We start from the raw sequence: 25514 nt of genomic DNA, 5'->3' as shown, positions 1-25514 counted from the left end.
CATTATATTAAAGCTTCTTCATAATGTGTTAAATATGAGATTCTGTTATTGCAAGGTTAGTAAAAAAATCATGTTTTTCATGGGTCTTTTAGTTACTGCTTAGATAAATAAAAGGGAGAAAGGTTTATTACTTGTTTGTTTCTTTTTAAACTTGTTTATTAACACTGATATAAACAGTAAGACTCAGTAGTCTAGGTATGATGTGAAGTGGCTTGACTGCTAGGGTCATGGCAGTAGAGATGGTGACAAATGACCGATGTGGGTTATACTTTGGAGGTAGAACAATAAGGTTTACTGGATTAGATATGACAGGTGAAGGAAATCAAGGAATCAAAGGTGACTTCTGGGCAATGTGGCTGAGTAGCTGTGTAGTGGTGTCATTAACTGAGCGTTAGAGGAAGACAGGAGGAGCAGATAGGGGAGGCAGTTTGCAAGTCAAGAGCTCCGCTTTGGACAGCTCCTCATTTAAACACCACAGAGGTGTTGAAAATGACTCCAAGAGTAATTTTATTTTCCCCATTTTACAGATGAGGAAATTAAATCACAGAGAGGTTATGTAACTTGGCCAAGATCATTTGACTAACTCACTCCATGTGATGTTTTCCTTTACATAGCAGTATAGAGGTTAAGGTTGCTGAATTCTAATCCCAGGACCACCATCTACTAGTTGTGTGACCCTTTGACAAGGCATTTAATTTCTCTGAGCTGTGATTTTGTCCTTTTGAAAATGGAAAGTTTCCTGCTCAGGATGTGTGTGAGGGTTAAGTGAGACAAGACAGGCAATGTACATGACATAGCATATAATAAATGCTGGGTAAATGTTAGCTAATATTATAGCTGGTTACTTTCAAAGCTAGGAATATTGTTGTCGCCTTATGATCTTAGGTTTACTCCAACTAAAAGGACCCATCTAGAAGGTATATTTTCTCCATCCAATTGTCCTTTAGCTTTGGCACTAGTTGAAGACTAGTTATCAAGACTAGCTACGACTCATTATGAAGACTACGTACCAGAATGACAACTTGGTCGTCTGTGATGGATATATTCTGACATCTAAAAATTAGGTGGGGCGGGTAGGAAAGGGGGCGGAGATGTACTAACTGAAACCTGAAATAAAGCCTGACTAAGTAAAGGAAACATCAGAGACAAAAGACAAGATACAAAAACTCCACTGAAAGGGTCTGAAATGACCAAAGAGAAAAAGTCCCAACCTTAATCAGGGAAAGTTAGTTTCATCAGTGAAAAAAAATAACCACACACACGATACAATCAGGCAGTAGAGATCTTGATACTGGAAAACCAAAGGTGAGGAGTATTCAAGAGCATTTCCCCCACGCTCACCTCACAGGAAGAACTGGTCCAAAATTAGCAAGATTGAGAGGTCTTAGTTTAAATGCCTGGAAAATTCCTTCCCTGAACAGCAGCCTCGTCCACCATCCCAATGGACACCCTAACTTCAGAATGCCTTTGGTGATACCACCCCTTCTCCATCAATGGCCAAAATAAACAGCAGTGAAAAATCACTGACAACTGAGGGCAGGGGGTAGGGTAGGGGAACGACCCACTGAACAGTCACCAAAATGGTGCCCTTTCTATAACTTTGAAAAGTAAAATGAGGACGCGATCATTAATTTTAGTATGAAAAGCTATCAGAGGAAGCAGGGCAAAAGCAAGACCACAGAGAGACATGTGAAAATGGCTAATGCGTCATGCCTTCTCTTTTTCAGAAGTATAGGGTCCACCCCACCCCAGGCAGGCTTCCTCCAGGTTGGATCCTGGCTACTCGTCCGGTGTGGGGTCTTTGGTGCCTGCAGTCTGGGGAGTTGGTCTAGTAGAACTGTTAAAAGCAAGAGCTCTAGAGACAGGCTGCCCAAGTCTGAATCCCAGCTTACCTCAAGCGTTTCAGTCATAATGGAAGAATTATTGGAGTAACTGGGCAAATCACTTAACCTTTCAAAGACTTTGTTTTTCTCATTATTAAATGAGGGAAAGAGTATAGTAACTGTATCTAGTATCTAACTCTGCAGGGTTACTGTGAGATGTCAGTGAGGTAATGCACGTAAAGTACCTAGCACGCAGCTTTTAATAAGCATTTACATTATTATGTCATTATCTGTAGTTTCATTCTGATTAGACCAGGATTTCTCAGTGGGAATGAGCCTTAAAAAAAACAACTGCCGGGAATTTGTTCCTTTTCAGTCTACTTCTGTGGCTTGCCACTACTCTAGAAAAGAATATTTATTGAGTACTCACTAAGTGCCCCCCAAAATTGCTAAAAAAAATAGCAGGGAACCATTACTTAAAGTCCCAAGAATAAAAAAAGAGAGGCAGGAAGATCAGACAAAGGTGGATTTCAGAAGTTTTCTGAAAGAGATGAATCAGTGAGGAGGGGTAAGAAAAGCCAACTTTTGCATACCTATGAAGGTTAGGATCATTTCTAATCTGTCATAAACAGTTGTGACTTCCTTTTGTATGTTTTTATTTTTCTTTCTTTTCCCAAACATATCATAGAAACCCAGGGGACCATAAAAGCTGTGTTGACTGGAAGCAAATATGAAAGGGGAGGGTAGAAACTCTATTGCGTGGCTGTATCTTGTTTCAGTAAGAGCTCCAGGAGGAGAGAAACCCCAGGGGAAAGAATATGTGGTGGCTAAAAGCAGACAGCCAACCAGTTACTCCTGGGGACCCCCAGACAGTAAAGAAGACACAAATGAGGTGGTTGCCTCAGGGGGATGCCTGTCAACTCCACAGCAACTCTGGAGGGATATGCCCCAGCCCAAAGCCCCCGGGTGATTTCCTCCTCAGAAAGGGCAGCCTGGGATAATGGCTAGGATGCTAGACTGGTGGGCAGAAAAGTGATGGTAGTACTAGGGTAATTTATTGCCAAACCAGGATTCTTTGTGAGTGAAAAGGAAGACTATTCAAAGTAATGCTGGTCAACAGCTCATACCAAGAACGCCAGGGCAAGCCAAGGCATGACCCTAGTCAATGTCCACTGTCCTACTCTTTGCACAAACACATAACTAGAAGACTAGAAGCAGCCTGCTGGGGAACAAAGAAAAAAAGAGTGGATAAGTGATGAGCAAGGAAACAAACTTTTTTTTTTTTCATTTTTTTTTTCCAAAACAAACAACTTCTTATTGAAGTATAGTTGATTTACAATGTTGTGTTAGTTTCAGGCATACAGCAAAAGTGATTCGGTTTTTTATATATGTATATGTACATATGTGTGTGTGTGTGTGTATTCTTTTTCAGATTCTGGAAACAGACATTTTTAAAAGGCACTGCTGGTGCCCTTATGGAGCAACTTTATATTCATGATCTCATGTAATCCCTTGCAGAGTGGGAACTATAGAGGAAGTGATGTTGCTGGAATGTGAACTCAAGACTGTCTGAAGTTAAAACACTTCATCCCTTTTTGCCCCATCCTACCACCCTGGTTCCAGCACTCATCACCTCACTGGCAGGCTGTAATGGCCATAGTAACTACTCTTACTGAGTACTTTGAAAACTCTACTGGATACTTTGTATATGGTGGTACATTACAATCATCAAAAACCTGCAGGGCAATAAGGAAATGGGAGGTTCAGTAAAGTTAAGGGCCACATGGGGGTAAGTAGTGAAGCTAAAACTAAAATTCAGGTCCGTCTGGCTGCAAAGCCAATGCTCTCACTCACGAAGCTGTACAGAGTGATGGGATTAAACTGAGAGTGAGGGGGAGTGGGCCTGCAGGGCTGTATGGCACAAGCAGACGGAGAGACAGGTTGGTCACAGAAGCAAACTTTCCCACCCAGTCCTTGGCTCCAGCCAGGCCTGTCCTCCCTGCCACCTAGACCCCCTGCGCACGTGGTCCTCACCACTCCTTTGTAATTAATTGACCACACTGTTCTCCCGTCTTACAACCATCTCCCCTTCCTCTCTGCCAATCTATAAATTAGCCTTTGTCACGGTGACACTTTATTTCCGTCACAGTGTTTTACTCATACAGCTCTGTTTCCTGCCTGTCCTGGCTGTAGTTTTTCTCTGCATAGAGACTCTAAGCAACTTTCAGAACTGTGGCTCTCAGTCCCTTTAATATCCCACAGTGACTAGAAGGCTACAGTCACATGGTAAGAGGTGGTTAAACCCTCCTGCATTAGGGCTGAAGGCTTGTAGCACTCTTCCTCCCCGACCCCAACATCGAAAGAGGAATTCCCCAGGAGAAACAGAAGCCACTCTTTCTCACACACACACACACACACACACACACACACACACACACACACACACACATCTCCGTCTCTCTAAGTCTCTTCTGACTTCTAAATATCACCAACTCTCAATTTTCATAGACTGTGCTGGAATAACAAATGCATTAAAAATGAAAAACATAAATAATCCCCAGAATTTCATTCGGTCATTAATTTCTTCCTCCTCGCTTTGAACCAATCTGTTAAATTGACTTCTCTAACACATGTGCATGCTTGACCTTGCTCTTGGGCCAGATTTTTTCAAAATGCACCAAAGTTCACTGGATGATATGCTCCCTAAGAGGAGGGACTAAAGCGTTTCTCAGTGCCTGGCACATGTAGGTGCTTTACATGTTTTTTGAATGAATGAGGCCCAGATGGATGATGGCTGTCCCAGCAAATGCCAGGTTAGACAGAGCCCCAATAATTTCTGCGTGCTATGTAAGCCCCTAGAACTTAGGTGCAATCTGAGTAAAAAGAGGAACTACGAATTGAAATTAAGTTGTCATGCCTGGGCCAAAATAAGTGGAGGTTTTAAAAATAGAAGTTTGGGTTACAATTCTTGAACACAGAGATTGTGCATGAAGGCTCATACCAACTACAAATGTGGAGGAGGAATAAGAATTTTCTCGTCATTTTACTGGAAAATAAAAGAACAAAACAAAGACTATTAAGCACCTAGTAATCTACTAAGTCCTCAAAATAAGTTTACTTTACCTGACTTACAAAATGTGAGTAAAAATGATATGTATGGCCTTTCTTAAGTTAAAGAAATGAATCAGGTATTGATCTGGGTGGGGCATAATTCATCATACCTAATTATAAGTACATCACCCATTACATCATGTTTCTTTTTCAGAGCATGATCACAGAGTCAATTTTGCACAAATATTCGTGGGGCAGATTACTAGTTGCCCCTCCTCTTATTCTTAGACCCTTGGTCATACAGGTAGAGACTACATTTCCCAGCTTCACTAGCAGTTGTGATCATGTGATTTGATTCTCCCCAATGGAATGTGAGAGTAAGTGATAAATATAATATATATTCTATATCACTTGCTTAAAAGGAAATTGCCTGCCTTAGGCTTCCTCTCTCTGTTCTTCTTTGAACTGAAACACAGGATATACCACATGATTTAGCTTTGTCTATGCAAATGAGCATCACTCCCTAGAAGGCAGAGCAACAAGGTGAAAGGAGAAGCCTGGATCCCTGATTGGCCTCATAGAGAGACATGACTTCTATCTTCCTTAAGTCACTGTATTTTGGAGTCCTTTTTCCCACATCTTAGCTTTTTCCATATTTAATACAATTTGAGAGAGATTTATCTGTCTTCTCAAGGGCTCTCTTAATCCTTGTGTATCAAAATCATTCTTCTTTGCATCATCTAATCATGTTATCATCTTTATTGATTTTCTCTTCTTCAATTGTCAACTGATCTGAATCTGCCACAGCCTCCTTTTTCAAAAGCTTTGTGATTCTCCAATGTGCTTTTACAGACTTCTTAGTATCTTGACTCTCTTGCAAGATTTGCACTTTTACTCATCACTCAGTTTACTTTGCATTCAAATGCTCACAACCGTGGACTTAGAATAAGATGGGGAAGGATATTTATGTGTGGACTAATTTCACTATTAGCCAATTCACTGGTGAATATTTTATGTTGTAAAAACTTTTGCTTCTCCCTATGATCTAACTGCAGGAACTTGGATAACGCTACTTAAGTGCCAAAGTATCATACCTGAGAAGAGTTCCAAAAGGTATTTAAGGGCTTCCCTGGTGGCGCAGTGGTTGAGAGTCCGCCTGCCGATGCAGGGGACACGGTTCATGCCCCGGTCCGGGAAGATCCCACATGCCGCGGAGCGGCGGGGCCTGTGAGCCATGGCCGCTGAGCCTGCGCGTCCGGAGCCTGTGATCTGCAATGGGAGAGGCCACAGCAGTGAGAGGCCCGTGTACTGCAAAAAAAAAAAAAAAAAAAAAGGTATTTAAGAAAGGGGGAGCTTGTTGTATATATATTTTTTGTGGTTAATCTAGATTTTTTAAACATGCAAACTTAACAAACTCTAAATTTCATAAATATTTTTAGCTGCCTCTTAAACACTGCATGTATCCTACAGTGTTTCAACCCTAGTCAGCCATCACTCCTTGAATTTAAATTCTATGGCTATCTAGTATTTTGGTTCTATCCTGTTTTGATTTGTCTAACCAATTAGACATTATTATTACTGTTGTTGTTTTATACAATGTTTTTATTTAACCACATATTAATCACATATTTGCTCACCATTTCTTTTTGCAACTCAGACTTCTCATTCATGCTCAAACCCCAGAGAGGACCGGCTTGTGGCTATAAATTCTTAGGAGACATTTTTTCCCTCCATTCAAACCATGGTCAAACCAGACAAGTTTCCTTATTGTCCCATTCCACACGGCAGATTCATTTGGAGTTTAACCTTAAACTGAGCTTTGTGTATGGGTCTCTTATGAGATCCCCCAAGTTAGGCCAATCTTAGGCTTTATCTCTTGCCTTCTAAGTCCTGTGTATACATCAAAATAAAACTTCAAGGTCACAAAGATTTGTCAGATAACCTCAAATGAAATCTGCTTTGATGTTCATTTGCCCTCCAGGTTCCCACTTTCACTTAGTTTTCAACCTCTGCGAATGTCTTCCTTCCTTTCTTGCTCAGAGATGTATTTTTTAAATATTCTTTATATTCCATTCATTTATTTCGGTTGTTTTCAACCAGAGGATAATTCAGGATACCTAACCCTCTTGCTGCTAGAGCTGGAAGTCTGCAATCCTAATTTTAAACAATCAACATTTTCCTAAATAAGGTCTCTGCCACAGTGTAATAGTAGTAATAATAATAGCTAATATTCACTAAGCATTACTATAAGCTGAGTACTGTTAAATGTGTTTTATTTTATTGTCATCTAATCCTCACAATACCACTGGAAGATCAAACCCAGATAATCTGACGCCAGAGCCCATGCTATTAACTACTACACATTCTGTGTCTGCAAGGCTTAGACGACAAAGGAGGGTTCAATTTCATACGTATAGGAAGAAAATATGCAAATCTTTCCTAATTAATGCAGCCAGTGAAAACTTCACAGACTTGCCAGGAATTGTTTTTCTAGGACTAGGAATGAGTCATACAAAACCTCTTGATAGGCTCTGTGTTTGAGATGGAGTCACAGGTATAACATAAAGCTAGGATTGTGATAAGGTTTCATCATATATGCCACATCTTCTATATGGAGTGACTGTGTAGGACCTGGCCTTGGGAAGGAAAGTGAGGCTATCTCTAAACTCAAGGAGAAAGGGGGTTTTGACCAATTATCAATGTCTTCCATGGACCAGGAGGCAGAAGTGCCATCTCTGGGCTACTCCTGACCTAAGATGTGGATGAGGACAAAATCCAGTCCTTGGGTCAATCTTCCTGCCACCTACCCTGGCTAACTGAGCCAATCTTCCCTGGACTCCCAAGTTATGCTTTCTCTCTGTTTCCTTTTTAGCAGCAAGTGAAAACCTTACCCAGATAGATCTAAAGTCATTCTCTCTCCACAGTTCCTTTCTCTGGACTGTTTTATCTAACTCTATTAAACGCAGCTTTGCAGATAAACTGGCCCATGTCTTTAGAACTGAGAAGAAACCAGGAAGAAAAGAATAAAAAATGAGCACAGAAAATCGTGTTCTAAGTCTGTGTATGCATATCCGGGGCCGGGGGCGGGGGGAGGGGGGAGGACAGACAACTGTCCTGAGTTTTCTGAGCTTTCTAAATCCAGAAATACCAGAAGACATTTTCAGTGGCGATAAATGTAAGTTTCGGAGTCATTCTGCTGGAGTTTGAATCTCAACTCTACAGAAAGCTATTTGACTTTGAGCAACTTACTATCTCTAAGCCAGCTTCATCATCTATAAAATAGGGATAATAGTTATACATATATCATAGCAATTCTCAAACTTTTTAAATCTCAGCACCTCTTTATACTCTTAAAAATTATTGAAAATTCTTAGGAGCTTTTATTTATGTGTCGTACATCTATTGATATTTACCACCACAAAAATTTAAACTGAAAATTTAAAAAATATTTATTTATTCATTTAAAAATTAACCCTATTACATGTTAATATAAACAACAAATTTTTATGAAAAAAACTCTATTTTCAAAAAAATTAGTGAGAAGAGCTTTACATTCTTATTATTTTTTAAATGTCTGGCTTAATGGAAAGTAAGTGGATTCACATATCTGCTGCACTCAATTTGTTGTGACACGCTGCTTTGGTCGATGTATATGAAGAAAATATAACCAACTACAAATGGGCAGTTAGAAAAAAGAGGAGTATCTTAATATTCTTTTCAGATAATTGTGGATATTGTCATTTGATTACACACCAAAACTCAAAAGTGATAGTTTATTAAAGGTTAGTTGTCATGTAGAATCAAAAATCATATCAATGAACATATTATACTGTTACATGAAGATCCATGGGAATATCTTACATCTTGAAAAGATCTTTTCCCATGCGTAAATTTGCAGCATTATTTATTCATGGGTCATTTTAAAATATTGGTTCACTGAGTTACACAGATTTTTCAAACATGGACCCACTGCCTTATGTTATGGCTAAATAAATAAATCACATTCATTAATATCACCACTAAGTTCATCATAAAAGTCTTCCAAGTATTAGAAAGCTGTCAATCTCAAGGTAGCAGATGCAAGTTTTCCCAAAGTTAACTTTCACTTGAATGCCTGATTTTATCATTGGCAAAAAACACTGTCAGTGGTTCTTGAAACAACAGGTACACTTCTTCCACTTTTAAGAAAATGTCTGCCGAATACTCAAGCCTGAAAAATCAGAAAGACCAACTCTTTGTTAGTCTTTTCTTTTTTCAAGTAAAAATTGTGTTCCATGAAAAAAAAACAGCGAGTTTAGCTCCCAACTCTGTCACACAGGGCTTTCCCTTGAGACAAACATCATCAGTGTGCAACATAAGCACTTCATGCACACGTCCCATTTCACCACCTAGAATAATAAAAAGATTTACACTCAAAGAGTCAAAGTTTAATAAAATTAATTTTTGCTGCTTCATCAGGACATCTAAAGTAAAATCGGCTTTCTTTTTTTTACTGTTAGTACCTGAAGAATATAATGACTATTACAGTGTAGCACCAGTACCTTAATTTATGCGAAAGTGACAGCAATTATCTGTCATCAGTTCAAATGTCAACACAGTGACAAAGGCAAGAATGTCTTAGTATTGTCATGAAAATAGCTCTGACCTCACAGACCTCTTAAGGAACCTTGGGCTCACAGATCACACTTGAAAATTACTGCTGTAAGACCAGATATCAATAGACTTTTTCTGTAAATGGCCAGATAGCAAATATTTTCAACCTTGCAAGCCACACAGTCTCTGCCACAACTACTCAACTCTGCCATTGTAGTGCAAAAGTAAACATAGGCAATACATTAAAAAATGAACATGACTATGTTCCCATAAAACTTTATTTACAAAAACAGTGGACAGGAGTTGGCCCTAGGCCATAGTTTGTTAATCCATGGTATAAACCAAACGAGATAATAAATTAAAAATACTTTCCACAATTCCTGGAGTATAATTATAGTAATTACTCAGCTAATGACAGCTATGATGACAAGTTTTCTTAACTCTCTCTCTCTCTCACACACACACACACACACACACACACACACACACACACACATCACAGCAAGATTGAGAAGCCTTAACAATACAATACTGCTTTCTGCTTCCTGTCCTTTATAATAAATTGACAGTTAACCTAACTGATTGCTGAAATGATAGATTCAAATTAGTTAAATAAATAAATAATAAGGAGACAATAACAGAAGTTTAGTAAAAAGGTATTACTTTAAGAACTTGAGGAGTTTGCAAATTTACTTCACAGCAAGGCACTATTTATTAGACAAGCATTGATCCAACTACCTGGAGCTCTGAGTCCTAGTTCCAGATCTGTCATTAACCAATTTGTAACCCTAGATTCCTCTAGGCCTCAGTCTCCCCATATTTAAAATGGAAGACATTGAGTTGGATAGTGTATCAATTTCCTATTGCTACAATAATGTTGTATAACAAACAACCACCAAACATCAGAGGTACATCACAATAAGCATCTATTTAGCTCAGGCATTTGTGTGTCAGCTGCAGGTCAGCTGACTGAGGCTTGAATTTGTTGGGTGGTTCTGTTCCACATGTCTCTCATTTTCTTTCTGGGACCAACAGAAGAGTCTGGGCATTATCTTCTGGTAATGACTGAGGTACAAGAAGCCAAAACAGAAACATGTAAGGCCTCTTAGGTCCCAAACTTGGAAGTGGCATACCATCACCTCAGCCTCATTTTACTGGCCAAAGCAAGTCACGTGGCCAAAACAAAGTCAAAGGGTGGGGAATACACCTCCACCTTTTCAAGGAGTACAACTTCACAGTCACATGGCAAAGAATGTAGTTACACAGAAGAACCAAGGCCATTCATGTAACATACTACAATTTTTACCTGAGATCCCTTCCATCTCTAATAAAAATTATAGCATATTTTAAATTAAAAGGCTTACCTATGTAGTTTTTCAAGAGATTGAGACTCTTTCTTATTTCTATAATTTCTTCAAGTTCACTTGGGCCAATGAAAGAAAAGAGAGAGGGGCAAGGAAAGGCAATGAGATAATTATGGAAATGGGAGGGAAGAGTGGCATGGGGGAAGGAGGGGATGTGAAGAAAGAGGAGGAAGGAGGGAGGGAAGAGAGGGAGGGAGAGAAGGAGACAGGTGTGAGAGAGAAGGGAAAACTAAAGGGATGAGGAAGGGATGTGAGGGGGAAATTAATAATTAAACTTGTTCTTGGAGAAACCCTATCAAAATGTAACCTCAGCCAGCAAAGTTATTAGAAGCCCATTAGAAAAAAAATAGCTCATTCTTAGGAACTAGGTTTGAAAAAGATATCTATTATGATTCTACCCAGAATAAGCTGCATGGAAAATGTGAGTGTCTAATATACATTTTATTTTTAATCTTTCTGTAAAGTTGATTTAGCATAAAGCATGTCTAATTAATTTAAACTTGTAAAGCTTTTATTATACAAGTCAAATTTCATAGAAAATTATCCATGTCTAAAAAATTGAAAATGAGATTTTAAAATTATACCTTTTTTATTATTGAGCTTATTTTCTACCACAGTTTCAGATCCTATTCATAGCTTTACCTCATTTTTTCACATTTACTGATTGGTATTGGCACTTTCAGACTATAAGTCTCTGATTTGATACTAAGTTAGATTTTAAAGCATTTCCAGCATTATGTTCTGTTAGTTTCATCTTGCATGTGTTCCCCTCATTTTTATATGTCTTCTTCATTTTTTTAAGTTAAAGTATAGTTGATTTACAATGTTGTGTATATGTCTTCTTTATTAACTGTTTTCCACAAAATAATTTTAGGCCTACAAACATTTTGAAGAGGTCACCTAATTTAGTAAGAGAGAAAATATGTTTCCAAATCTTTATTTTTATTAAGGGGCTATTATGACAAAGGTTAAGACATGTTTATAACTAAAGAGAAAGCTGGAATCAACCAAGAATCTGAAATTACAATGATTAACATTTTCCATCTGTAGAGTCTCTAAATTCTGAAACCAGTTTGAACCAATTCATGTTTGGAGGCAAGTGACGTGTAGGAGGCAAGAGCACAAACCAAGTCTCAAGCATCTACGTTCCAGTCCCAACTCTGCTACTAATTACCTGACAAATGACCTAACTTCCCTGTACCAGTCTTTTTTTTTTTTTTTTTTTTTGCAGTACGCGGGCCTCTCACTGTTGTGGCCTCTCCCATTGCAGAGCACAGGCTCCGGATGCACAGGCTCAGCGGCCATGGCTCATGGGCCCAGCCGCTTCGCGGCATGTGGGATCTTCCCGGACCGGGGCACGAACCCGTGTCCCCTGCATTGGCAGGCGGACTCTCAACCACTGCGCCACCAGGGAAGCCTTGTACCAGTCTTGCCTGAATCATAACAGGAGGAAATCCAAAAACCAAAGACCACTAAGTTTTCTCCCAGCAGCCATGTCTTGCAAATTATTCTTGTCAATTTTCATTGAGTTATTTTTCTTTCTGCTGACAGATGACCCACTGAAAGCACTGGGATTTTGGGGGGTTTTTTCCAATGATTTTGGTCCTTTATTATCATCAGATAACAGCTTAATTATCTCTCAGTGATACAGAGTCTCAAGCATCCATTATATAAACATTATAAAGGAAACATCTATCACTGGGGAAAGAAAAAATGGTCCTGAATGCATTTGATGTGACAGGCACTGTGCTAGGTGTGTTGAAGCATGTCATCTAATCTTTACTGCAATCCTTTGAGGAATATTTAATTTCCCTTGATTAAGAGAAAAAAGAATCTGAGGCTGAGGAAAGTTACTCAGCTGCTCAAAGTCACTAATTCACTCTTTTATTCATCCATTTAATAAGGATTTAGTGAGCGTGTGCTCCATGGCAGGTATCATTCTAGGGGAGGAATAGACAATAAAACAGTACTCAAACGAATCAACAAGACAAATAATGTATCAAGTATTATAAGAACTAGGAAGAAACCTAAACAGGGTAGGAAGCTAGGGAGTGAACAGAGACATACATGATATGAAGGAGAGATCCAGGCAAAGATTTGGAGTGAAGAAAGAGCAAGTATAACAATGCTGAGATGGAAACATGGCCACTACGCAGTGGAGCTAGAACTTAAAATCAGGTCCATCTGACACGCAAAGTGTGTCTCTATCATGTCAGAAAACAAAGGTGCTGGGACTTCCTTGGAGGTCCAGTGGTTAAGACTCCAGGCTTCCAATGCAGCGACCGCAGGTTCGACCCCTGGTTGGGGAACTAAGATCCCACATGCCCCACAACCAAAAAAAAAAATTAAAAGCAAAAGCACTAAAAAACTCACACCCTGAAATGAGGTCATTTAGAAAAACAAACAAAGGTGCATTTAATTGATTTCTGTGGAACAGGCTGTGAGGATAAAAATCTCAAAATATCTTAAGAAAAACAAACTCCATCTTTATCGAAAACAGCAATTTATAAAAAGGTGGCTTCAAGGGCTTCTGGTTAAAAGTGAGGAAAACTTTTCCAGAACGGGCTGGAGAGAAAGCCTGCAGAAGCACCTTCTGTTGAAAGGACTCTCAAAGTATAATTGATATAAGGTGTGGGTGTGTGAGAATGTGCTCCAGCCCTTGAGGCTTCGAGACTCATAATTTAGTGGCAAAATCCATCTTTTCCAGAAAACGTACTATTGAAAAGGATGCAGAATGAATACATCAGTAGGGATGAGGTGTTACAGAACGGAGCTATTAGAGGGTCTCTGTATTATTAATGTTTTTTAACTTCTACTTTCAGAATCAGAGAATCACATCATTCCAGGTTTAGAAATAACTTTTTCTTATGATATATTCCATTGAAATCCAGCCACCATACATCAACCATACCACCACCCCTCCACAAAGGACCACTCAGCCTCACAACTTTATTCAAAATCAACCTGCTAAACTCTGATGCATATTACTGACTTAACAATGGCAAGTCTGTGAGCCTGCTAGCCAGCTCCCTGATGCAGATATGGAACACTGATCACCACCCTCCCTGTAAGTCACCCTTCCTGCATGTATACATCTGTCCCCATCCCATGCCCATCCCCACCAGGGCCTAGCCACAGAACTTTCTATGTTGATCCTTCTTCTGCAACCCTTTCACCCAATTTACCTTGTTCTATAACGTTATCTGTCCTTTCTGAGAATGTATGATTTGTCTCATACCCACATTCTCTTTCCCAGACCATCCTCACAATCCCTTCTGCTCAAGAGCAACTTCTACCTCCCAGGAACTTGTATCTCATCCATTTCCCCAGATGAGGGAGGCTAGTAGATTTTGACATAGGAACTAGAATCTCATACAATCCTGAAAGAAGAGCCTGGATTAGGAGGAAAAGGGAGAATGAGATGGGTAACTTTAGACCTCCTCTAATATAGCACAGTCTACAGCCATGGGGCAAGAGGCACAGAGCAATCATCTGCTGCCTGTTGGCACTTTCAAGCCCCTTTGAAGGAAAAAGGATTTATATAAAATGCAGAATGGCTTGTTGGAACCTGTATTTTTCTGCTGAAGAGCCATTTATGCTCAGGTTAGAAACTAACTACAAGCCATGTAATCAATCATCTGACAAATATCCATCCCCCAGTCCCTATTTATTTTTGTGTCAACTTTGAGTATTCCTACCAAGACTTTCCCAGTCTCAGCTTCAGCAAACTCAATGGTCAGGACTTATCACTTTCCTAGAGAATCAATTCTATCTGTGGATTACTCTGTAAGAAATGCCTTCCTTGCAGTGCCTTCAAATCCAGCTTCTGGTCCTTAGTTCTTTCATATTACTAGATGGAGTGCCCAGAAGTTCCCAGCCACAAGTGCATTCTGAGGCTGTCTATGAAGCAACAGATACTTCCAAATAGAGGGCACACTGCAGGCTGTGGTGGTGAAACAGGGGGTAGAAGAGCTGGAAAGAAAGGCATTAAGAAATGTCTTTAAACAAAGAAAGTATCAATTGGTTTTTATGACCGTAACCAGATAACGTATAATCTAATTTTGTAACTATGGAGCATAAAACTGTTGCAGGTAGTGGAATTCAGAGCACCCACGTACTAACCCAAATTTTTCTGTTAACTAGCATATGACATGGGACAACACAAGTCCCCTGTGAGGACCTCTTTTTTCACATCTGAAAATGCAGGGAGGGGTGTTGGAGGAGGAGAAGGGTACCAGATGATTTCTAAGGCCCCACGGGGGTACAGAACAAAATAATGGGCTTTGGCATCAATCAGCTGCAAACTCCAATTCTGTCACTCTGTGTGTGATACTGTGTGTCACTGAACACTTTTTAAGCTTCCCCGATCCTGTTACTTGTCCCTTAAGATGAGGACTATTATCGCTACCTCACTGGACTACAGTATAATTAAATGATGTCTCCAGTATCAATTTTTGGCATTCAAGAAATGCAACTTCCTCTTCCTTCCTCCTTTCAGTGATCCACTCCTGGCACCCAATATGTTTGATCTGCTCAGGAGCCAAGCCAGCCCTCATGTGTCCCAGAACACAAATCTGCTGACTCAAGGATCTAATCTTAACCTCAGTCGCCTGACAACATGGATCACTGAATTCATCTTTTCTCCATTTCACAGTTTCATGTAGAGATGACCCAAGGTTACAGACACCTCTGACAGAGTTTGAGATTTTTAAATTTGTTTGTTTGTTTTTGGTTTTTTGTTTGTTTTTGCGGTACGCGGGCCTCTCACTGTTGTGGCCTCTCCCGTTGCAGAGCACACGCTCTGGACGTGCAGGCTCAGCGGCCATGGCTCACGGGCCCAGCCGCTCCACAGCATGTGGGATCCTCCCGGACCGGGGCACGAACCCATGTCCCCTGCATCGGCAGGCAGACTCTCAACCACTGCGCCACCAGGGAAGCCCAATTTTTGTCTTTTAAAGCCAATAAGAAAAGCAAAGGCTAGTAGAGATGAAAATGCTGTATACATGTTTTCAGTGACTTTGGAAGGTACAAGATTATACAATACTTGCCCCTACTTAAGACTTTTGTTTAATTAACTAATTAGTTAGCTTTATTTTGCCTCTGCTATGTGCCAAGCCGTGTGATACATTTATGAACAACAGGGTATGGTCTCTGCCATCTCTGAGCTTATAGGCTAGCAGACAAGATAGATTATTAAACAAAAATTTACAATAAAGTGTATGTTATAGAAGTTCAAGACACTTGTAGCATCACACCTTCCTTCATGCAGAAGAACAGAAAGTTTTCTAGAGAAAGGAATAATTAAGCTGATGTCAGAGGTATAAGTAGGAATTGAGGGGAGAGTGTTTCAGATGGGAACAGCATATAAACAAATGGCCCAGATGAGAGAGAATGCGTGGTCCCTTCAAGAAGCCAAAACACATCCATCATGATAGCAGTAGAAGTGGTCAGAGACAGACAGAAGAGGGAGGCAGAGGCCAGTCATAGAACATCCTGTAAGCCACAGTATGAGATTTAAAGCTTATGCTAATAGCAACGGAAAGCTGTTAGAGGGTGTTTAAGTAAGAATGTGACACAATAATTTAAGTTTTAGAAGGATCACTTTGATGACAATATGAATAAAAGATGAAAGAATTAGCGAATAAGAAGGAAAGAAAGCAAGAAGGGTAAATGCAGCGGGTTGGGAAAATAAATGATAATCTTTTAGGAATTAGAGTTGACAAGGCAATTAATTAGTTGGGGTGAGGGTAAGGAGGAAACCAGAGTGAAGTATGGGTTTCTGGCTTGGACGACTGTGTGTGTGACAGGGCCATTCTTCAAGGTGAGGAACACTAGAGGGGCCTGGCGCACGTTTGCAGGGAACGGAAGATAGTTACTTGTTTTGGACATATCGAAATTGAGATACATTTTGAAGCAGCAAGACTTGTGAGTGCTGAAAATTTGATCTAGATGACAAGAAAAAGGTGTTTGTTAGTATCTGAGGACCCTTCTCACATTATCAAAATGCAAGGTTGAGGAAGATATCCAAAGATAAAACTGCCCATTTAATTTCTCCAAAATGGCCTACCAATAGGGAGCTATCCTCTTGGGGTCTCTGGACGTACTACACGTCCTGTTCCTTGTGATGTCACCCTTGTAACAATGCCACATCCTGCACACCGAAGTGGGAGGACACAAGAAAAGGGCAAAGCTGGGTTTTATAGTCAGTGGGAGGACTTGGGCAGAGCACATGTGACTGCAGGGAAGTAGCCTGAGTCTACCTACTCATTTCACAATACATGCCCTCCCCCCAAGTCAAAGCTTGTGCACTTGAACACCAAAGTTTCCTGCCCTAAGCAATAATACCAACACATAGTGCTAAATCTTTCTAAGCCTCAGTTAAATAGAGACAGTAATAGTACCTCACAGACTTTGTGAGGAGTAAGAAATAATGCATAATTAGCGCTAAACATAGTGCTTGACACACAGTAAGCACTCAATAAATATTGGGTGGTGGTGGCAGTGGTGGTGGTGGAGGTCATACTGATGATCAGAAGCGTAACAGATCTCGAAACTCCTAAATCATCAAACCTACTAATTTTCAAAGAATACAGTGCAGAGTATCCTTAATTCTGAACATTCATAAATTGATAATCCATACATGGCAACTCCCTGTTCATCAATACAGTTCATAAGCTATTCCATATCTAACTATTCTATCTAGATGGCATCCGGTGGCTAACTTGAGATCTTTATTTTAATTTGCCTGATTGGTTTGTTTTATGAACACTTTAATTTTGATCATTTTAGCACATGAATAAAACTTGGATGAACTTAAATGTTTGATTTAGCTGATCATCTTGAAACAAACTTTCAACATTAGAGAGAATATGCCCATTTTTAAAAATTAATGGATTACACTGAAAGTTAATACGGAGATAGAGGTTAAAAAGATAGAAATTTTTTATATAAAACTTATTTATATAAAACTTCCAGTCATGGGTCTTATTCACTTCAGTATTTTCAGTTTCTCAACATAGATCTCAATAAATATTTTTTGAGAGATGGAAGGGAGAGAAGTAGAGTGAGATCTGAGGCGTTCAAGATCAAATCTGTGGAGAGACTAAACTCATTAGGGATCCCACCAGAAAGAATTATTTCATAACATAACTAGGAAGACTGAAATTATGCATAGATGATCTAACAAAGGTTTCCAAAGCGCGATCCCTACTCCAGAACATGCACATCACCAGGGAACTTTTTAGATATGCAAATTCTAACGCTCCACCTAAAACTCACTGAATCAGGATCTCTAGGAGTGGAGCTGAGCAATCTGTTTTAACAAGCTCTCCAGGTGATTCTGACGCACACTCAGGTTTGGAAATATTGAAGAGCAAGGCACAAAGTGGGTCCATGGACTTTAAAGGGTTTCTGAGTGTTTAAAATGGCAAATACTAGGCAGATGTGTAGATCTTAGTCAAATTCAAGCAGCTTTGCTCCCAGAATTCTACATTCACCTGGCATACTTCACACCATTTAAATTAACTGCAGATTCCATAGAAGCATCTGAGTTTCCACTTCTGGTTAACTGCCCAACAGAGAGACCTGAAGAGGAATTTTGTTATAGAATGAAGTGGGAAGAAACTGAATTACTCTAGGAACTCCTTGAGGACTGAGACAAATATTGTTACAAATTATTGGACCCCCATTGTCTGTGAGAATGCCTAGCAGATAGAAGGTACTCAAAATCTATTTGTTGAATGAATGGAGACATTCTGCATGTGGGAAGGGCTGACCCAGGTGGTCCCTCAAGATGGTATACATGGGAGGGTGATGATAAAGACCTAGGCTTGAGTCTTTCAGCCCTGGCAGCTGTACAACCTTGCACTAGTTGCTTAATCTCCCTAAGCTTTATTTTCCTTATATGTACAACACAGATGGTAACTTTCTATCCCCTAGAGTTTTTCTGAGAATTAAAAGAGAAAATACATGTTAAGGACATAGAAGAGGGCCTGGGAGATAGGAAACTGTCAATTAATGTTGGTTCTTAGAGTTTTTTTTAATATGTTATTACAGCAGTACTACTTTGGATGAGTCAAGGCTTAGGAGTAAGGTCTCTATCTTATTCAATTTACATTATAAGGTTTTAAGCCTACCCCATATGGCAACATGTTTTCCCTGAAAAGAAACATAGGGACTTGTCCTTTATTGAAGTCCTTTCCAGAAGGCAGAGAAGTTACAATCAGAGAGTAAGGTAAATGCCCTATTACTGTGTGGCTCTTGAGTTTTAAGCAGGTTTAATTTGGCTAACAAGGTCAAATGTTTTATGTTTATAGAAGAATCTCTGCCAAACTATAGATTCGTCCACTTTTGTGATATTTCCAGTCCTTAGTCCTCATGATAGAAAAGGAAAATAGAAAAGAAAGAAGGAAGGGTGGGGAGGGATGGAGAGAGGGAAGAAATAAAAATGTTCCTGAAATTCTATCTTAAAGGACAAGTTCAATTGTTAATAATTACGTTGGAGGAATGCTGATCTAAGATTTTAACAGCTTAATTATAGATCTCTTGATATATCTTCATACAGTCTTTATACAATACTAATCTGAGATTTGAAGTTCTGTTGAAGTTGTTGAAATTCAAAATTATTCATTGAAAATAAATATATGGAATTACTTAAGAAGTCCTTCCAGCATGGAACTTCCCATTTTTCTCTTCCTTTGGGTTAATTAAATGGCATTAAATGGTTAAATACACCCTGCACTCCTGCCCTGAGTCCAAGTTGGAGGAATGGTTATTTGCCTTGCCCAGGAGTATCCTGACATCTATACTTCTATCTACTGCAGGATGACTTGGTCTCCAACCAGGAAGCAGCTTTTCCCATCAGAGTAGGATATGTGCTCCATCACTGTGAGCAGACCAGTGCTGAACACAGAGAGAAAGCAGCAGATCAGGAACCAGAGGGATCAATGATCCAAGTAAGACCAAGAGATTCCCCCAGGCTGACAAGGTACTGCAGCAAGTATTTCATAGAACACTTTGGAAGTAGTAAACCTCCAATGAAATTTTCAATAGAAGTTCTACTTACAATGTGTTTTAGAAGTTGCAGATGAAATGATTATCAGCTTACCTGCAGCAGGATAATTTTCAGAACTTCCTTGGAATCTTCCATGCCTCCCTTCCACGGCCTTAACATGGCCTGGCCAACTATAAAAGGTTCCCAATCCCCTGTATTTCCTTGCAATGGGGAATATTTTCAGGTATTTTTCTCCTGCACCACTCACTCTGCTTTGTCAGTTCTTTTTTTTTACCAACCTTCAACTTTGATCAACATCCTGCTACTCCCCTGCTCATTTGAACCTGATATTTCTGATCTCCCCTCACAGCCAAATCTTCCTGTGTTCAGCTACCAGGCACTTTTTTTTTTTTTTAAGTCCTACACCTGTCTACCAGTCATATCCATTCCAAACACAAGAGCTTAGCTCTGGGATCTCCACTTGTCCAAGAAGAAGGTCAAGAGCAAGGATTTTGAAACAAGAGTGAACGAACTCACTTAAAAAGAATGGAGTATAAAGGGCGTAAGAAGAAGGTCAGTAGAAGCCTGGAGAATAGGAATCGGTAGCAGACCAGTGACTGCTCTTTGCCATGGTGGCAAAGAGTTCTCCTAGGATACTTAGGAGTATGAGTATTCAAAAAATTAACGTTGGAGAAGGGAAGGAATGAGGAAGATGTAGGCCTTGCAATTCTGCCTTGATAACACAAACATAAATTTAGGCAAAAAGTATCAGGTCCTTGCAATTGCCTCCCATCTGACTCTTGTCTAGTAAGAAAGAGAACTAAGCTATAGGTACAAGGGATGAAGCTAAGATGCATCATTTCTAGGCTCTGCCTAGTGTGGAGAACTTATGGTCAGACAGCACCATACAGTTGACCCTTGAACAATATGGGTTTGAACTGCACAGGTCCATTTACACACAGATTTTTTTTCTTCAGTAAATATAGTTGGCCCTCCATATTCAGGTGTTTCAAATGTGCAGATTCAACCAACCTCCAATGTAAATTTCCATCAGCAGTTGACTGAATCCATGGATTCGAAACCAACAAATATGGAGGGCCTGCTCTACTATGCCATAAGGGACTTAAGCATCCAGAGGATTCTGATACATGAGGGGGCTCCTGGAACCAATCTCTGCAGATTCTGGGAGACTACTGTAAGATGCTGGTGAGACAGCTGGACAAACTCCTCTGGCATTATGGAGTTTTCCTGCTTAAGCTGAAGCAAACATATAAATTAAAGTGAGCTGAGTTTTTCCTCCAAAGCTTCCAAGTTACTCTAAGTCTCTTTAGTCATGGCTAAACAATAGCTGTAAGAAGAAGGTGGGTACAGTAGCCAACAGGTCAATATGCAATCATCGGTCCTATCTCCCCAGCTCTTCTGAAAGGCATCGCAGAATGAGAGATACAGAACTAAGGACATGAAGGCTTTAGGTCTAGTACTGAGTTTAGGGTTATGGTTGGTTGACTTCTGCCTAAGACCTTAAACTCTTATGTTCTGTTGAAGAACCAAGTTCTAAATGGAGCAATTTTAAAGAATGGATGTAATGCAAAAGCAACCCCGAGACAAAGTATGGTTAATGCAGGAAAATCATTAACATTCAAATTCTTTACATAAGGCCTTATGCCTGAATATATCTTATGCCTGTTATATCTCATTAACAAGGTCTAAGGTCCTGGAGGAATAGGAATTATTGGATCAAGAATGATGGGGCAAACCTAAATGCCCTGCGTTTATTAAATGCTGTTCAGAAGCATCTTTTGAATAAGGTTGGCAAAATTAAAATATAAAGGAGATTAAAAAAGGAACTGCCTGCAAGAAAATGGAACCATAGAAAATGGAATCATAAAATATAAAAGAAGAAAAAAGCCTTGGGCTCAGAAGGAAGAAACGAGGTTTGAAGAGCACATCTTTGCCCCCCTGTACTGGTTCTCAAACTTGGCTGCACATTAGTCACCTAAGAATTTTTTTTTCAAATACTAATTCCTGGGTCCTGCCTCCAGAGATTCTGATTAATTGGTCTGAGGAGCAGCTTGGGAAAGGAGATAAGACAACTCTTTCTCTTTCTCAAGCAGCCTATGCAGTCACGTCTGACTGAAGCTGCTGATCAAGATCAGCTGGACCTCGACACCCACGTCCATACTAGGATGCTCCTAACAAGGGTCAAAAAGAACTGACATACAAGGACGGCATGCCTTCCTGCTTTTTTTTTTGCCTATGTGCTTTATTTGTGCTTTCTTTTCAGTTTGTTAATTACTTTAATCTCCTCAAAGTCATGAACAGACTTTGGCATGATGATTGATGTCAGAACATTTAATTATATAAGAAAGCAAAGGTCAATTTATAATATAAAGCCTAATTTACAGGAATATTATTGCCAACCTCTAGAGGGAGCTCAAGGTTCCTTCTCCCCACCTCCTTTCCAATCCCCATGGAGAAACATTGCTTAGGTGTAAGTTTAGGATTTTACTGGCTATTTGTTATTGGATGGTACCACAAGGCCAAGTTAACTATTTTTATAATGTGGGTGTGGCCTATTTTGGATTACCTTCTTCTTTGGAAACTGAGGAGAAAGAGGGTAAGTGCACTTGGGTTTTTGTTTGGCAGACAGAAGTAGTGCATAATATGCTAATTAGGTGCATATTAGCAGAGCAAAAAGGAGTCCTTCAAGGGGTCCAATGAAATGTCTTGCTTTAGGCTTAAGAGCTAACCTAAGATTATTTTGCCTCATCTGGCTTCACCTTCATCATCTGTCAGCTTTTAACTCTCCCCTCACCTTCCCACTCTCCCCCACCCTAGGCCAAAGAAACTCACAATGAGGGGAGGGTTGGTGTAGGTCATGATTCAGATAGCATCCTAACAAAATATCATTTTAATAACATCATCATTTTTACTCAGGTGTTGTTAAAAGAGGGATAAAAGGAACTGGGAAGAGAGTCTAGTTCTTGCAATTCAGCCTTGCAAAGGTAAAGGGAATTAAGTCAAAAGCAACAAGGCTGAAACTTCTTAGTTTAAATAATAGAAAGATAACTTTGCCTGACTTTGTCTCAACTGTCCATCAACGTATCTATGAAGACTGAAACAAGCACACAAACAGAAAAATACTAACATAAAATATGTAATAAAAGATTTACCAGATCCTGAGCAAAATTACCACAAACCCTTGTCTTAGTCTGCTTGGGCTGCTATAACAAAATACAATAGGCTAAGTGGCTTAAACAATAAAAATTTGTTCTGGAGGCTGGGGAGTTCACAAGCAAGGTGCTGGCCAATTGGGTTCCTGGTGAGAGCCCTCTTTCTGGCTTGCATACAGCGCCCTTCACACTGTGTCCTCACATGACAGAGAGAGAGTGCTGTGTGTCTCTTCCTATTAAGGACACTGATTCCATCATGAGGGTCCCACCCTCATGACCCTATCTAAACCTAATTGTCTCCCAAAGGTCTTGTTTTGAAATACCATCATATTGGGGGTTGGGGCTTCAACACATAAATTTGAGGGGAGCACAATCCATAGCAACCATAGAAGAGAGAGGGTCAATTTGAGAAACTTTTATAGCCTGATCTAAATTCTAACCTTGGAAACAAGAGGAAATCTGTATAGAATGAAGACAGACTGAGGCTTCCACCCATCTCCTACTGCACTACACTTTTCCTTAGAAGCATGACTTGCAACAACCAAAAAACAGATACTTCCCTTATCTTTGGGGGAAGACCCCTTGTGGTGGATGGTCAGGCAATGCCTCCTGCTTTACTTTTAACACATACCTCTAAAGAACACTCAACTGTTTAAACACATCTCCTACTCTTGAATTCATAGCCATTCCAAGAAGAGTTCTGATATTGTTCAAATATAAAGAGACTCCAAAGACAATATTGGGTTACACGGAAGCTTTCGGTAGATGAGGCAAAGAGATTACAATCATCTTCTTGGATGCCTGTTCTTCTTTAGATCACTTCTCCACTTTTGAACTCATTGCCCATGTGGCTGGTGTGATTAGATGAGGCCAGACCTTCCTCTCCCCTGGGAGAAAACACCATCTATCCCTTCTACTTTAGACACTTGAGGATTTCTTCTCTGTCTCCCATGGGTATTAATCCAGTCTATGCTTTAAATAACAACTATGCACTGATGGCTCCACTTTAACTTCAGCATAACTAACTTCACAGAAGTCCAAATATTGTATGGTAAGGATTCTGATAATTAACCTAGTCCCTCTTGATTGGCACCCATTTTCAGCATAACTGTGGTTTTAGACACATATAGCATCTACATTGAGAGTAATATATTTAGATAGTACTTTATCAATATTTTTAACCAGAATTAATTAAGGGGCAGGGAGCATTGCAATGACTTCTGACGTCAACTACCTGGAGTTGGACCAAACTTCACAGGTGAAGGGCACAGTCCTCCACAAGACTGCTCTAATTTCAGATACCAGCTGTTAAGTGCAGAGGTCTCCAGGCCACCTTCACTTCTGACCAAGTGTCTACAAATTTGGGGATTCCCACTACCCCCTCAGGTTTGATAATTCACTAGAACAATTCACAAAACTCAGAACACTACTATATTTATGATTAAAGTATTATTATAGCAAAAGGATACAAATTGGAACCAGCCAAAGGGAGAGATGAACAGGGCAAGGTCTGGGAAGGTTCTGTGAAATAAAATTCATATTTTATGGCAAGACAAGAAAAATTTAAACATAAAAAAATTTCTCTGCCCTTTGGCCTCTTCTCTGCCCTCTACTGTGCATTGTGTATCTGCATTAGACATTGACCAAACCTTGCCCATTGGCAGAAATACCTCCTTAACCCTAAAGAGTAACATTGTCCTAGCATCAACAAGACGACAACTTAAAAGATAACATTCCTTCTTGATCTTATATAGGCTACAATGACCCTTAGATCTGGATTATGTAAACTATCAATAATATGTCATTTAATGTGCAGCCCTCTGTCTCAAAAAAAACTTATATAACTGTCCCTTGACTTCTAACGGGCAATATAGCTCTCAGAGTTTTCTGAGATGCTGTTCCCAAGTTATAATCCTCAATTTGGCTCAAATAAAATTTCCCATTTCTTTCTCACATTTACTGATTTTTTGTCAACGTGCATGGTACAGTTGGCAGGATATCAAAGATATCCACCAGAAGGCACCTGGCATCTACCCGGCACCGGCAGTTGGTACCAGCATGGGCCCACTGAGCCCCACCAGTTTCTCAGTACTCCTCAGGTACTCATTGTTTGAGTGATGATCCTGAAAATGTTATTCAAGCTATTTTGCTTAAGATGTGGAGTCTTAAGGGGCACTGGTGCATTTCCTAGGCCAGGACCCTTAAGGGGTCTGGGCAAAGGCCCAGGGAAACATAGGGGGCTGGATTTTTGTTAAATTTGGCTTAAATCCAAAAAAATGAGTTGATACATGGTCTGAACAAAACTTTTGCTAGTGAAATGAGAGATTTAATTATTCAGCTCCAAAGAATAAGGGAGACCCACTACAACGACTAAGTAAATACAGTTCCTCCGGGCAGCACCACAGACAGGAATAACCTAGCGCTCTAGCCAGCCATGATGGTTTTAAACTGTCACAGGGAGAAACCAAGCCATGTAAAAGATGTTGAATTGACCCAAGTATAACTCCTTGAGGAACTT

At 39.8% G+C, this 25514-nt stretch overlaps 1 protein-coding gene across 1 annotated transcript in view; it reads right to left on the bottom strand.

Moving 5' to 3' along the window:
- Positions 1 to 25514, bottom strand: part of TNFSF4 (TNF superfamily member 4) — a 111642-nt gene that overhangs the window by 35133 nt on the left and 50995 nt on the right. Inside the window, exon 2 of the mRNA XM_079940965.1 lies at positions 5969 to 6182. The gene's annotated coding sequence lies outside the window, so the exon portion shown is untranslated. The remainder of the gene's footprint in view (positions 1 to 5968; positions 6183 to 25514) is intronic.

This window comes from Stenella coeruleoalba (assembly GCF_951394435.1).
Source record: "Stenella coeruleoalba genome assembly, chromosome: 1".
NCBI classification, from domain to species: Eukaryota; Metazoa; Chordata; class Mammalia; order Artiodactyla; family Delphinidae; genus Stenella; species Stenella coeruleoalba.
This window is presented reverse-complemented; position numbering and strand designations above follow the sequence as displayed.